Here is a 10,362-nt window from a genome sequence, read left to right as displayed (position 1 = left end):
GGACAAGGACAGGTGCAGGGATAGAGAGCGGATGCACCTAGGCAGATAGAAGGGGATCTTGGTGCTAGTAGAAGCAGGGTACTAGCAGGAGCTAGGCATCGACAGAGAGGGGAGGGTGGATCCTTAGGAGTTGTTGGGGTGGAGACTGGTGGTGCTAGGGAAACAGAGGGTGGAGGTGAGGAGGAGAGAGTGGCTCCTAGGTAGGTTAGGTTGCAGAGAGATGAGAAGGGAGGTGGAGAGGGATATGTCGAGAGAGAGCAGGGAGTACCAGATATAGTATAGTCCTTGAAATCGAGGTTGATAGGTTTGCAGTCATAGTTCAGTGGTGCAAATGCAGCTAGCAGAGCGAGACCGACAACTTGTAGAGGTCAGAGCAGAGTGAGATGCTCTTTAGTGGGAGGTTTTGCATTAGACGAGTCGTGCAGCCTATTATGTCACATCTTATAGTGTAGCGGTCCCAGTAGCACAACAGGTTGTTTCATATTATCAACATATGGCTCAATCTATGGGAGCTAGGAAACCCAAATAGGACGTCGGTCAGCAGGAACCACCTCCTCCACTTGGTGATGAGGGAGAGGCAAAGATCTAGCTTGTTATAGCTCTTAGATTTTGTTATATACCCCATTTTTGTAGCCTATGCGATTCTTGCTTCGATGAGACATTGTATTTGATAGTTGATATCATTTATACTCAGAGACACTGAGATTATGATGATATATACGAGCTCTTGATTTTACTTCATCGTACTTGTGTTGATTGATTATGAGATGTCTTTCTATATGTATGCATATTATTTTCAATACGGATGTATCCAATGGAGATGTGTATGGATGTTGGTTTTTTTTATATCTTTTCATATGCAAATAAATGATGAAAATGAGTAATGAGTAATGCAAATGTTTATTTTGCATGCAATAACATGAATGGAAATAAGTATATAATGAAATGCATGGATCTATATAAGATGCTCATGTATGCAACTAACTTCTCAATACACAAGTGTGATGCTAAAAATGTGGTTAGTATAAGAGGCATACACATATAATGAGACAATATAATATAATTGAAAAGCTTAATTGAAAACTAGATTAGAAATTCAAACCACAAGTTTTCCTTGAAATGTCCCATTTTCCTCTATTCTTGAGGACCTTGAAGGTGTTAGATTGATGGGCTCTTAGCGGAGCAATGACCTCCAAAGTGACAACTCAAGAGTTGAGTAGCTATTTGATCATGATTGATTATGGAGATGATATGAAATGCATGATTTAAGAAACTAGATTAACATGCTATGATTAATCCAAAATCTAATTACTAGATAATTGAAATGTAAATGCCTATAGTAACAATGCCTAAATTGATATGAGATGGGATCGATATGCCTATAATAATAATGCATAAATTGATATGAGATCGGATCCATATTGCTCCAAAATGAGGGGTATTTATAGGAATTCCAAGGCCAAAGTTGAGGTGGCAAGAATCGACGGTCTAGATTTGATATGAAGATATCAAGGGCCAAGATTGAGGAAGTTGGAGAAGAGGTTGGAGGAAGGGACACTTGTCATCTCTGTGGTGACAAGTGTCAAGGAGCCTTGCTCATGAGAGGGCAAGTGTCCAAGGGAGGAGACATGTGGCAAAAGTTCCATGTGTCTCAAAGAGAGAATATCCACACCATGAGAGGTTAGGATAAGGAGGTTAGAATGTGCAAGATAGGATAGGGTTAGTTAGACCCAAGATTAGATTGAATGGGTTAAGTTAGGGGATGGTTAGGTTGGGTGGTTAAAGTTAGGAGCCATGTACTCATTTGAATTTAGAAATTCAAATAATTAGAAAATGGTAATTAATCTCAACAAACTTGAGTTTGTTAATCTTAATTAGGGATTAGAAGAATTGATTAATATGGAGAGACATTAATTAATTTAGAATTAATTAATCAAAGGAGGATGTGAGATGAACTATATAAATAAATCATTTAGATTTATTTACTAGTAGATGAATAGAGAAATTAATTAAATTGCTTGTGAATTCAATTAATTGGGAAGGAAAATTAATCAAATAACTGTGTATTTAATTAATTATCTTCAGACCATTTTTAGGTGTATACATTTTGCCCCTCTTTGAAGCGATGTGTGACGACGCGTTGGTTCAAAGAAAGCTCAATTGATGATGTTGTTGATTTTGATTCCGATAGGATGTAGATTCGATCTTGATTTGATGCGGATTTGGTTTCGATATGATACTAATTTGATTTGGAGATGATAAAATCTCGATATGATGTTATTTCGTTCTTGGAGATGATAGACCTCGATATAATGCGGATGTGATGTGGATTCAATATTTGAGATGATAAACCTCGATATGATGCCCCAGATGTTGATTGATAGATATTGATGCGAGGATGCCCCCTCGAGAGATCAATTGAGATAATTGACCTTTGGATTTTTTGGATCTTTGCGAAATTGATTTCCCAATAGACTATTGGATGATTCCTACAACTGTGGTTGATGAAAGTGCGAGTTCTTTGATCACTTTGATGTGGTTCTTGATGTGATGATTGAAAGAGTTTGATTGAATTGATAAGATTGATTAGATTGATGAGATTGAGATCAAGTCTGGTTTCAGGAATGGCACCTCCTGTATAAGACAAAGATGATCAAAGTGTCTGGTTTCAGAAACGATATATCCTGTATAAGACTTGATCAAAACGTCTGGTTCCAAGAAGGATTCATCCTGCATAAGACATGATAGAAAGGATCAGATAAGATGGATTGATAGAATTGACAAGATTGATTGGATACATAACTGACAGTTTGTTGATATCATGTTGCAGGAAGATATATATATGCTGATGTTGGCATATTTGGGGGACTAGCATAAGATTCGCATTGGGTTTTCCCAGATTTTAAAAAAAAATTCATACGCCTCCCAAAAAATTTTATTAGCGTTTTCACCAGATGGGTTGGGGAGAAAATCATATTTTTGAAATGGGTTTTTGGATTAGTGAAATGGGTTGTTTGGATTTTTTGAAAAAATTTCACTTTGAACCCCAAAATTTTTTTTATTATCATGCATTTTTTTTATTTTTTTTTGAAAAAAATACATAAAAAAAGGATTTTTTATTATTTTTTGAAAAGTTGGAAGGAGAGGAGGCGGTGGCGGAGCGGAGGAGAGGAGGCCCGACGACGGCCACGAGCGCTGCGAGTGGCGCCGTTGGCGCCACCACAGGCATTGCGAGCGCCGCAGGCGCCACTGCTGGCGTTGCCAAGCGCCACCGCGAGCAGGGGGTTTTTTTTTTATATTATTTTTTGATTGAGTTTTTCGATTTTGATTTGATTTTTCGATTTTTTATTTTTTTTGTACGATTTTGATGATTTTGAGAGAATGATTTGATTTGATTTTTTGATTTTTGACTTGATTCTAATTTCGATGATTTTTGTGATTTTTTATTTCAATTTGACGATTGGTTGATGATTTTTCGCGATTTTTTATTTTAATTTGACGATTGGTTGATGGTTTTTCACGATTTTTGATTTCGATGAGTTGATTTGATTTTTTGATTCTTCAAATTTGTTGTCAATTGGATTTGATTTTTGAAAGGGTAAGATTTGATTTGATTTTTCGATTTTTGATAGGGTAAGATTTGATTAGCTATCTAATTGATAAAATTAGATGCTCCTAATTGTTAAATTTGCTGATCAGTTCTGATTATCTCGATGCATGCGCGAGATGAGATAAGATTGATAATGACCTCATGATAGATGAACGTCATTGATAGGGGCTCAATGAGATTTGATAAAAATCTCAATTGAACAAAATAGACAGATAGATTGATTGATTTGATAGATAGATAAATCAAGAAACTGATATGATGAAGTGATTTGATTGTAGGAGCACTTTAGCGTTTTTCAGTCTCGGGAGCGTTTCTCGAAGACATGGATGTTGATACCTCGCCTTAGTCAGGCAGAGCGAGATCACATTAGCAGATGTGGTCTGTCTTCCCTTCTTGACATGCCCCGGCCTCTGATAAACCGGGGATTACTGACAGCTTTAGCAGAGCGCTGACATAGTGAGCATAACACGTTTCACTTGTCGACTGGAGAGATGACGGTGACACCCGAGGATGTCTACCGAATTTTGTGGATCCCTGTGATAGGCGATTTAGTATATTATGATCTCAGCGAGCGAGGTGGGACAGAGGCACTTTGTCGCATGTTTGAGGATGACGAGATCGACGGGTATGATATTGCGTGGCAGGAGATGTTAGAGCTAGGGTATGCCACGTTACCGACTATGCTTGCTGGATTCATTGGAGGCTTCCTTTGTCCTAATCATAAGTCAAAGGGATTATCTGTTGGATGGGGTCGTCTGTTTGAGTAGATGGTGATAGAGGGGACCTGATTTTCATGGGGATCATGTATGTTAGCGCATTTGTATCATGACTTGCACCGAGTTGTATACCAGGGATCAGCTGTATTATCAACAGGGGTGACTTTGCTTTAGATATGGGCCTGGGAGCATTTACCTATCACACGACCATTGGCGGACAGAGAGAGACCTGTAGGTAGACCTTATGCTGACGGGGATCCTAGTGTCATTGTCTAGCGAAAGCTGGGCAAATTAGAGTACTGGAGACGGACTTTGGATGACCTAGATACTGTGATATGGAGGCCATACAGGGACTGCGAGATTTGGCCCGAGGATGCAGCGGAGATGCCATATGTATTCATGACGCGATATCTGATTGGCACAACACCTTACGCCATTGAGCGATTTCCTTGTATGAGGGTGTTGAGACATTATGGCAGGATATAGGGGATACCACATGGTACAACTCATTATGCTCGTCGAAGATTGGATGCGGCTACTTGGGGGCCTTCTATTTCATATGACCATGCCTGCGCAGAGTATCGATCATTGGGGCCTATGGATTGGGATTATCTTCCAAGTGTGATGGATAGCGGGATGACACATGAGTATGTCATGTATTGTATTGCACACAGGTTTTCGAGGGTGACACGTCCGGATGAGCCAGAGCTAGTGTTAGATGAGGATGATGAGAGGCCATGATGCAAAGCTCCTAGACAATGGAGGGATGGTAGAGACAGAGATGATAACGGAGATGGAGATGGATATGGAGGAGATGTAGGAGATCAGGGTGCTGGGGATGATGATGGAGGAGATGGTCGAGCAGTGGGAGTGGCAGCGATAGGCACACCAAGAGCTAGTAGTTCCAGATCTGCTAAGGATGTATATACAGATTGGATGGCCCGAGTGGTCAGACACAGGAGATTAGGTCCAGGGGATCAGGAGCATCAGGTTCCAAAGTAGGAGGGACCCCTAGTTGAGTAGGTACCTACGACAGTATCACGGGCTGAGTAGCCACAAGCAGAGGCACCTCGGCAGATCCTCATTAGGATGTCGTCGCATCAGCAACAGGCTCAGATTATAGACTTACAAGCTCAGGTTCAGCAGCTAGAGAGTCGACTAGCAGAGAGGGACTCTCAAATGGCCCAGCTAGAGACTCAGATGGCTTGTCTCCTAGTCGAGAGAGATGCAGCTATGGATAGGTGTCGACAGGTTGAGACACAGGTACAGTTGTCAGGAGGGTCTACTTTAGGGAAGAGCGCCCTGAAGATGATGCGCCAGGGGACCTGAGAGGCTGAGTATTACAGGATATTATATTTTACTGTTGTTCCTCCTGAGCGGAGGGCTCCAGGATTTTCACAGCTGAGTAGGAGATCGGGATAGAGCTAGACTGAGAGTCAAGGAGTGACAGGGCCACTTCAGATAGCTCCCCCAGGTGGGGACTTAGGTATAGGGGTACTAGCTGGTGCTACTCTACCTGCCGCATCAAGACAAAGTTCTGCTCCGTGTCCGAGTGGTCACACTGATATGGGACATTGATCTGTTTATGTACACACCTTTTTGTGATGAGGTATTGATGATTCCTGTGATGTATATTTGTGATGTATCTCATATATTTTGTGATATCATTATACCTTGGACATTGATCTTGTTTTGATGATATGATATGCAATCGATCCTATTCATTCTACATGACCTATGAGATGATGGATGCATTCTATTTGGTATATGATTATGATGTGCAGTTACTTTCATGATGTATGCTTGATGTATGCTTTAATTTATATATGCTTATGAATTCTATATAATGAATATATGATGATGCAATATTTACATGATATATGCAAATGCAAATATGTATGGTGATGCTTATAATTTCTATGTGATGTATGTGCGATTGCAATGTTTTCTATGTTTATGATATTTTTTTATGATTTTCTCATGCATGTTAATATGAGATGGATGCAATGCAATGCAATGGTGTTATTTTATATGATTTGAGATTTGATGAATGTCATGCAATGATCCTATTAAATGAATTAATGATTAGATGCTTTATATGAATGATGCCTTGGTATGTAATGGTTACTTGAGATGAACTAACTTATCATGCAAGATGAATGAATTGATTATTTTTGTTATTGTCCAATGTACTCAATCTCATAATAAGAGAGATAACACCATGTTAGCTTTGGCCTTGGAAAAGATGAGCATTGTGATCCCATGCAGAATGAAATGCAAATCTATCTTAAAATGCAATGCAATGCAGTGATCGGACCAGTCATGGAGTCATTGCTTTGTTTTATCATTGAGCCTTTAAAATGTGGGAAGTGACTGCAAACATCAATGGTATAATTGAACCATGATGACCTGAGCACTACTTTCCTGGGTTTTGATATTGTAAGTTAGCACAAGCATCGAGGTATAATTGAACCAAAATGACCAGAGTGTTGCTTGCGTGAAACAGGCAGTATTAACCATCTCTATATGCAAGTCTGAAATGTCTTCCATGATACTTTGATGATCATTTCCTTAGACAACTTTGCACATATTAATGATTAATTTACAGACAGTAGACAAGAAAAATATCATGTTCCTTCCTCATTCCTCTAGTCAAAGACATCTTGGAGTTACTCAGAAATCATGATATCAAAAATCCAAATAAAATTGTTGAGCCATTATTGCCAAAGTGTTAAGATCATGAGTCAAGATATATCATCCATTGATATGTGTTTTGTCATGTTTAGATTGATATGTGATAGTTAATGGTTGATAATGTGATCTTATGTTCAATGTTGGATGTGTCTTAGTTTTTCGCTTGACAAGCGTTGTTTGACTGTTGTTCTACCTGCTTTGATTAAGCTCAAAATGATCAAAACTTTTTGCCCCCAGCTAGGTTCAGGATTTTGCCTCCAGCCTAGAAACAAGCCTTATTATGATATAGTCAATGATCCAAACCATGATGAGGAATCACCTGGGATGCCTGCATATGTACAAGAGGCTTTATGATGAATATGAACAACACTGATGGAAATGAATGCAAGCGGAAGAAAGCGCGAACCAATAGATGGCAGAGCTAGCCAACAGATAGCGCCTGTTTGCCAGGTTTTCACCATCTGTTTTTAGTGCACTTTTTCTCATATTTGATTTTTTATTTTTTTTTGTATTTTTCATTGTTTTTGGATTTTCTGCTTTTTCACTGTTTTTGGATTTTTCTGCTTTTTCACTGTTTTTGGATTTTTCTGCTTTTTTCATTGTTTTGGGATTTTCTACTTTTTCACTGTTTTTAGATTTTCTGCTTTTTCACTATTTTTGGATTTTTCAGACATAAAACTTCTTCAGATGCATGCTATTGATGGGTTCCTCAAGCTGATCTTCATCTTGTGTCGATAGCTGATATGCCCCTGACCCAAATATTGCTGTGACCACAAATGGACCTAACCAGTTTGGTTCAAATTTTCCTTTCTTTTCTCGATCTGACTGATTTCGTGGATTTTCCTTTAGTACTAGTTCTTCAACTTGAAAAATTCATGGTTTGACCTTGTGATTATAACTTCAGCACATTCTTTGTTGATATACCTTTAAATGGTCAAAGACATTTTGTCTTCATTCCTGGATCAGTTCTAACTCTTGTAGTCTAGACACTCTTTGTTCTTCATTTGGGATGAGACCTTTTAGTGATACACGTAGAGAGGGAATCTCTACTTCGATGGGCAATATGACTTTAGATCCGTATACAAGAGAGAAAGGTGTGGCACCTATTGGTGTGTGGATACAGGTGCGGTAGGCCCAGAAAGCAGGGTTTAGTTGAATATGCCCATCTTTCGCAACATCGTTCACTGTCTTTTTGAGGATTTTCAGAATAGTTTTGTTAGATGCTTTTGCCTGCCCATTCCCTTATGGATAATAGGGTGTGGAAAATCTGTGTTGGATCTTAAACTTCTCACATAGCTCTTGTACATCCTGATTCTTGAATGGTCGCCCATTATTAGTGATAATGGTCATTGGTATTCCATAGCAACAGATGATGTAATTCAAGATGAATGCAACAATTTGTTTTCTTGTGATATTTGTGATAGGTACTGCCTCGATCCATTTTGTAAAATATTCTGTAGCTACAAGGATGAATTTGTCACCATTAGATGAAGAAGGATTTATTTTTTCCACTAGATCAAGACCCCATTGACAAAAAGGCCAAGATGTTTCCAAAGCATGAGGTTCTTGTGCTGGTGCATAGATCAAGTTCCCATGGATCTGACATTGTTTGCACGTTCTAGCTATCTGAAAAGAATCTCATTCCATAGTCGGCCACTAATAGCCCAAGCGTATGATTTTTTTCGAAAGGATAAGACCACTTGAATGAGTGCCACAAATGTCGTTATGGACTTCTTTTAAGGCCTTCTTAGATTCTTCTTGTTCGAGACATCTTAAAAGAGTACCGTATAGACCTCGTTTAAATAGGGCATCCGCGACAAGAGTATAATGGGAGGATTGGCAGATAAAGTTTCTCTTTTGATTTTTTGATAAGTCAGGAGGTAAGATGTTATCTTTTAGGTATGTATAAGTTTGGCCATAGTGGGAGGAATCATGTCCTATAAGTTGACAAATGGTTTGGGAATCAGGACAATTATGAGAAGGGTAAAACAACTCTTCAACCAGGAATTCATAACGCTCTTGATTTTCTTGTGTTTGTAATAGAGAAGCAAGTGTTGCCATGGCATCTGTTGCTTTGTTATCATTTCTTGGAATTTGTTCAAAAGTGATTTCAACAAAATATTTCTTGAAGTCATCCACCATCTTTTTGTAAGGCATGAGTTTGTCATCTTTTGTTTGATAGTCATCATTGATTTGATTGATGACAAGCTGAGAGTCTCCAAAGACCTGAAGTTGTGTAATGTTCCATTCCACAACCATTTTGATACCTGTAACCAAAGCTTCATACTCTACAATGTTGTTGGTGCATGGAAAGCTTAATTTGTATGCTTTCGGAATTGTGTGACCTTGTGGTGTGATGAATAGTATGCTTGCTCTTGATCCATGTTGTGTTTCATTATTGATGCTTGCTCCTGGACTGATATTCGAGTGATGTATTATAAGATCTGGATCCAACCCTGGAATGACTGCATATGACCATCTTTTGATTTGCCTCCTTTTGAAGAGTTCCAAGTATTTTTGCCTTTCTAGTTTCGATAGAGAAGTTGTTGGATATAGATCAGTTGTGCCAATGATAACTCCCTCTGCTGGTTCCATCAAGATATATGACTTCTCTTGATAAAATTTAGATAAGGTGTCAAATCTCCCATCTTCTGATGCCTCGAGGAGGTTTTCACCGATAGATGCATCCTTTATTTTTACTTTTTCATGGTCTAATGTTGCCAATAAATGGTTTTCAACATTATACCTGATATTGTGTTCTTTATTTTCATTTTTGCGACTAGGAGATTTGGCACCTATTTGACTTGAAGATACGTTAGCGGAATCCCTGGTGAAAGTTGTTGTAGGTTTGATTTCATTAAGATATAAGGATATGGCATGGTCATTAAGTAAGGTATCAATGTCAGTATGTCTTTCATTTTCCCAATCCATAGGTTCAGGATAGCTTAAGGATAAAGGATCTTCAGGTTGATATGTTTCAGAGATATTGGGAGTCATGATAGAGATGTCAAAGCTTTCAGTAGGTATTTCCATGTCTAGGATGATACTCTCATCAAAATGACCTCATACAAGAAAATCTTGATCATCCTCGGTTAAGTCCATGTCAGCCGTATGTGATTCTGATTCAAGTAGGCTAGTTCCTAACATTTGTTCTGCATACATGTGAACTACATCAACACCTACATCTGCTTCTTCCCTTTCAATTTCAAGTTGCTCTTGTTTGTTCCATGATAATGAACATTATTTGTTCCCTTGATCTTTTAGCTGCATTTGTTCTTCCATGTTTGACAAAATTGATGCAAATGATTGTTCCTTGGATTGTGTGCTTGAATATGCTTCCTC

Source organism: Cryptomeria japonica, chromosome 1, assembly GCF_030272615.1.
Source record: "Cryptomeria japonica chromosome 1, Sugi_1.0, whole genome shotgun sequence".
Taxonomy (NCBI): Eukaryota; Viridiplantae; Streptophyta; class Pinopsida; order Cupressales; family Cupressaceae; genus Cryptomeria; species Cryptomeria japonica.
Note: the sequence above shows the minus strand (reverse complement) of the source record.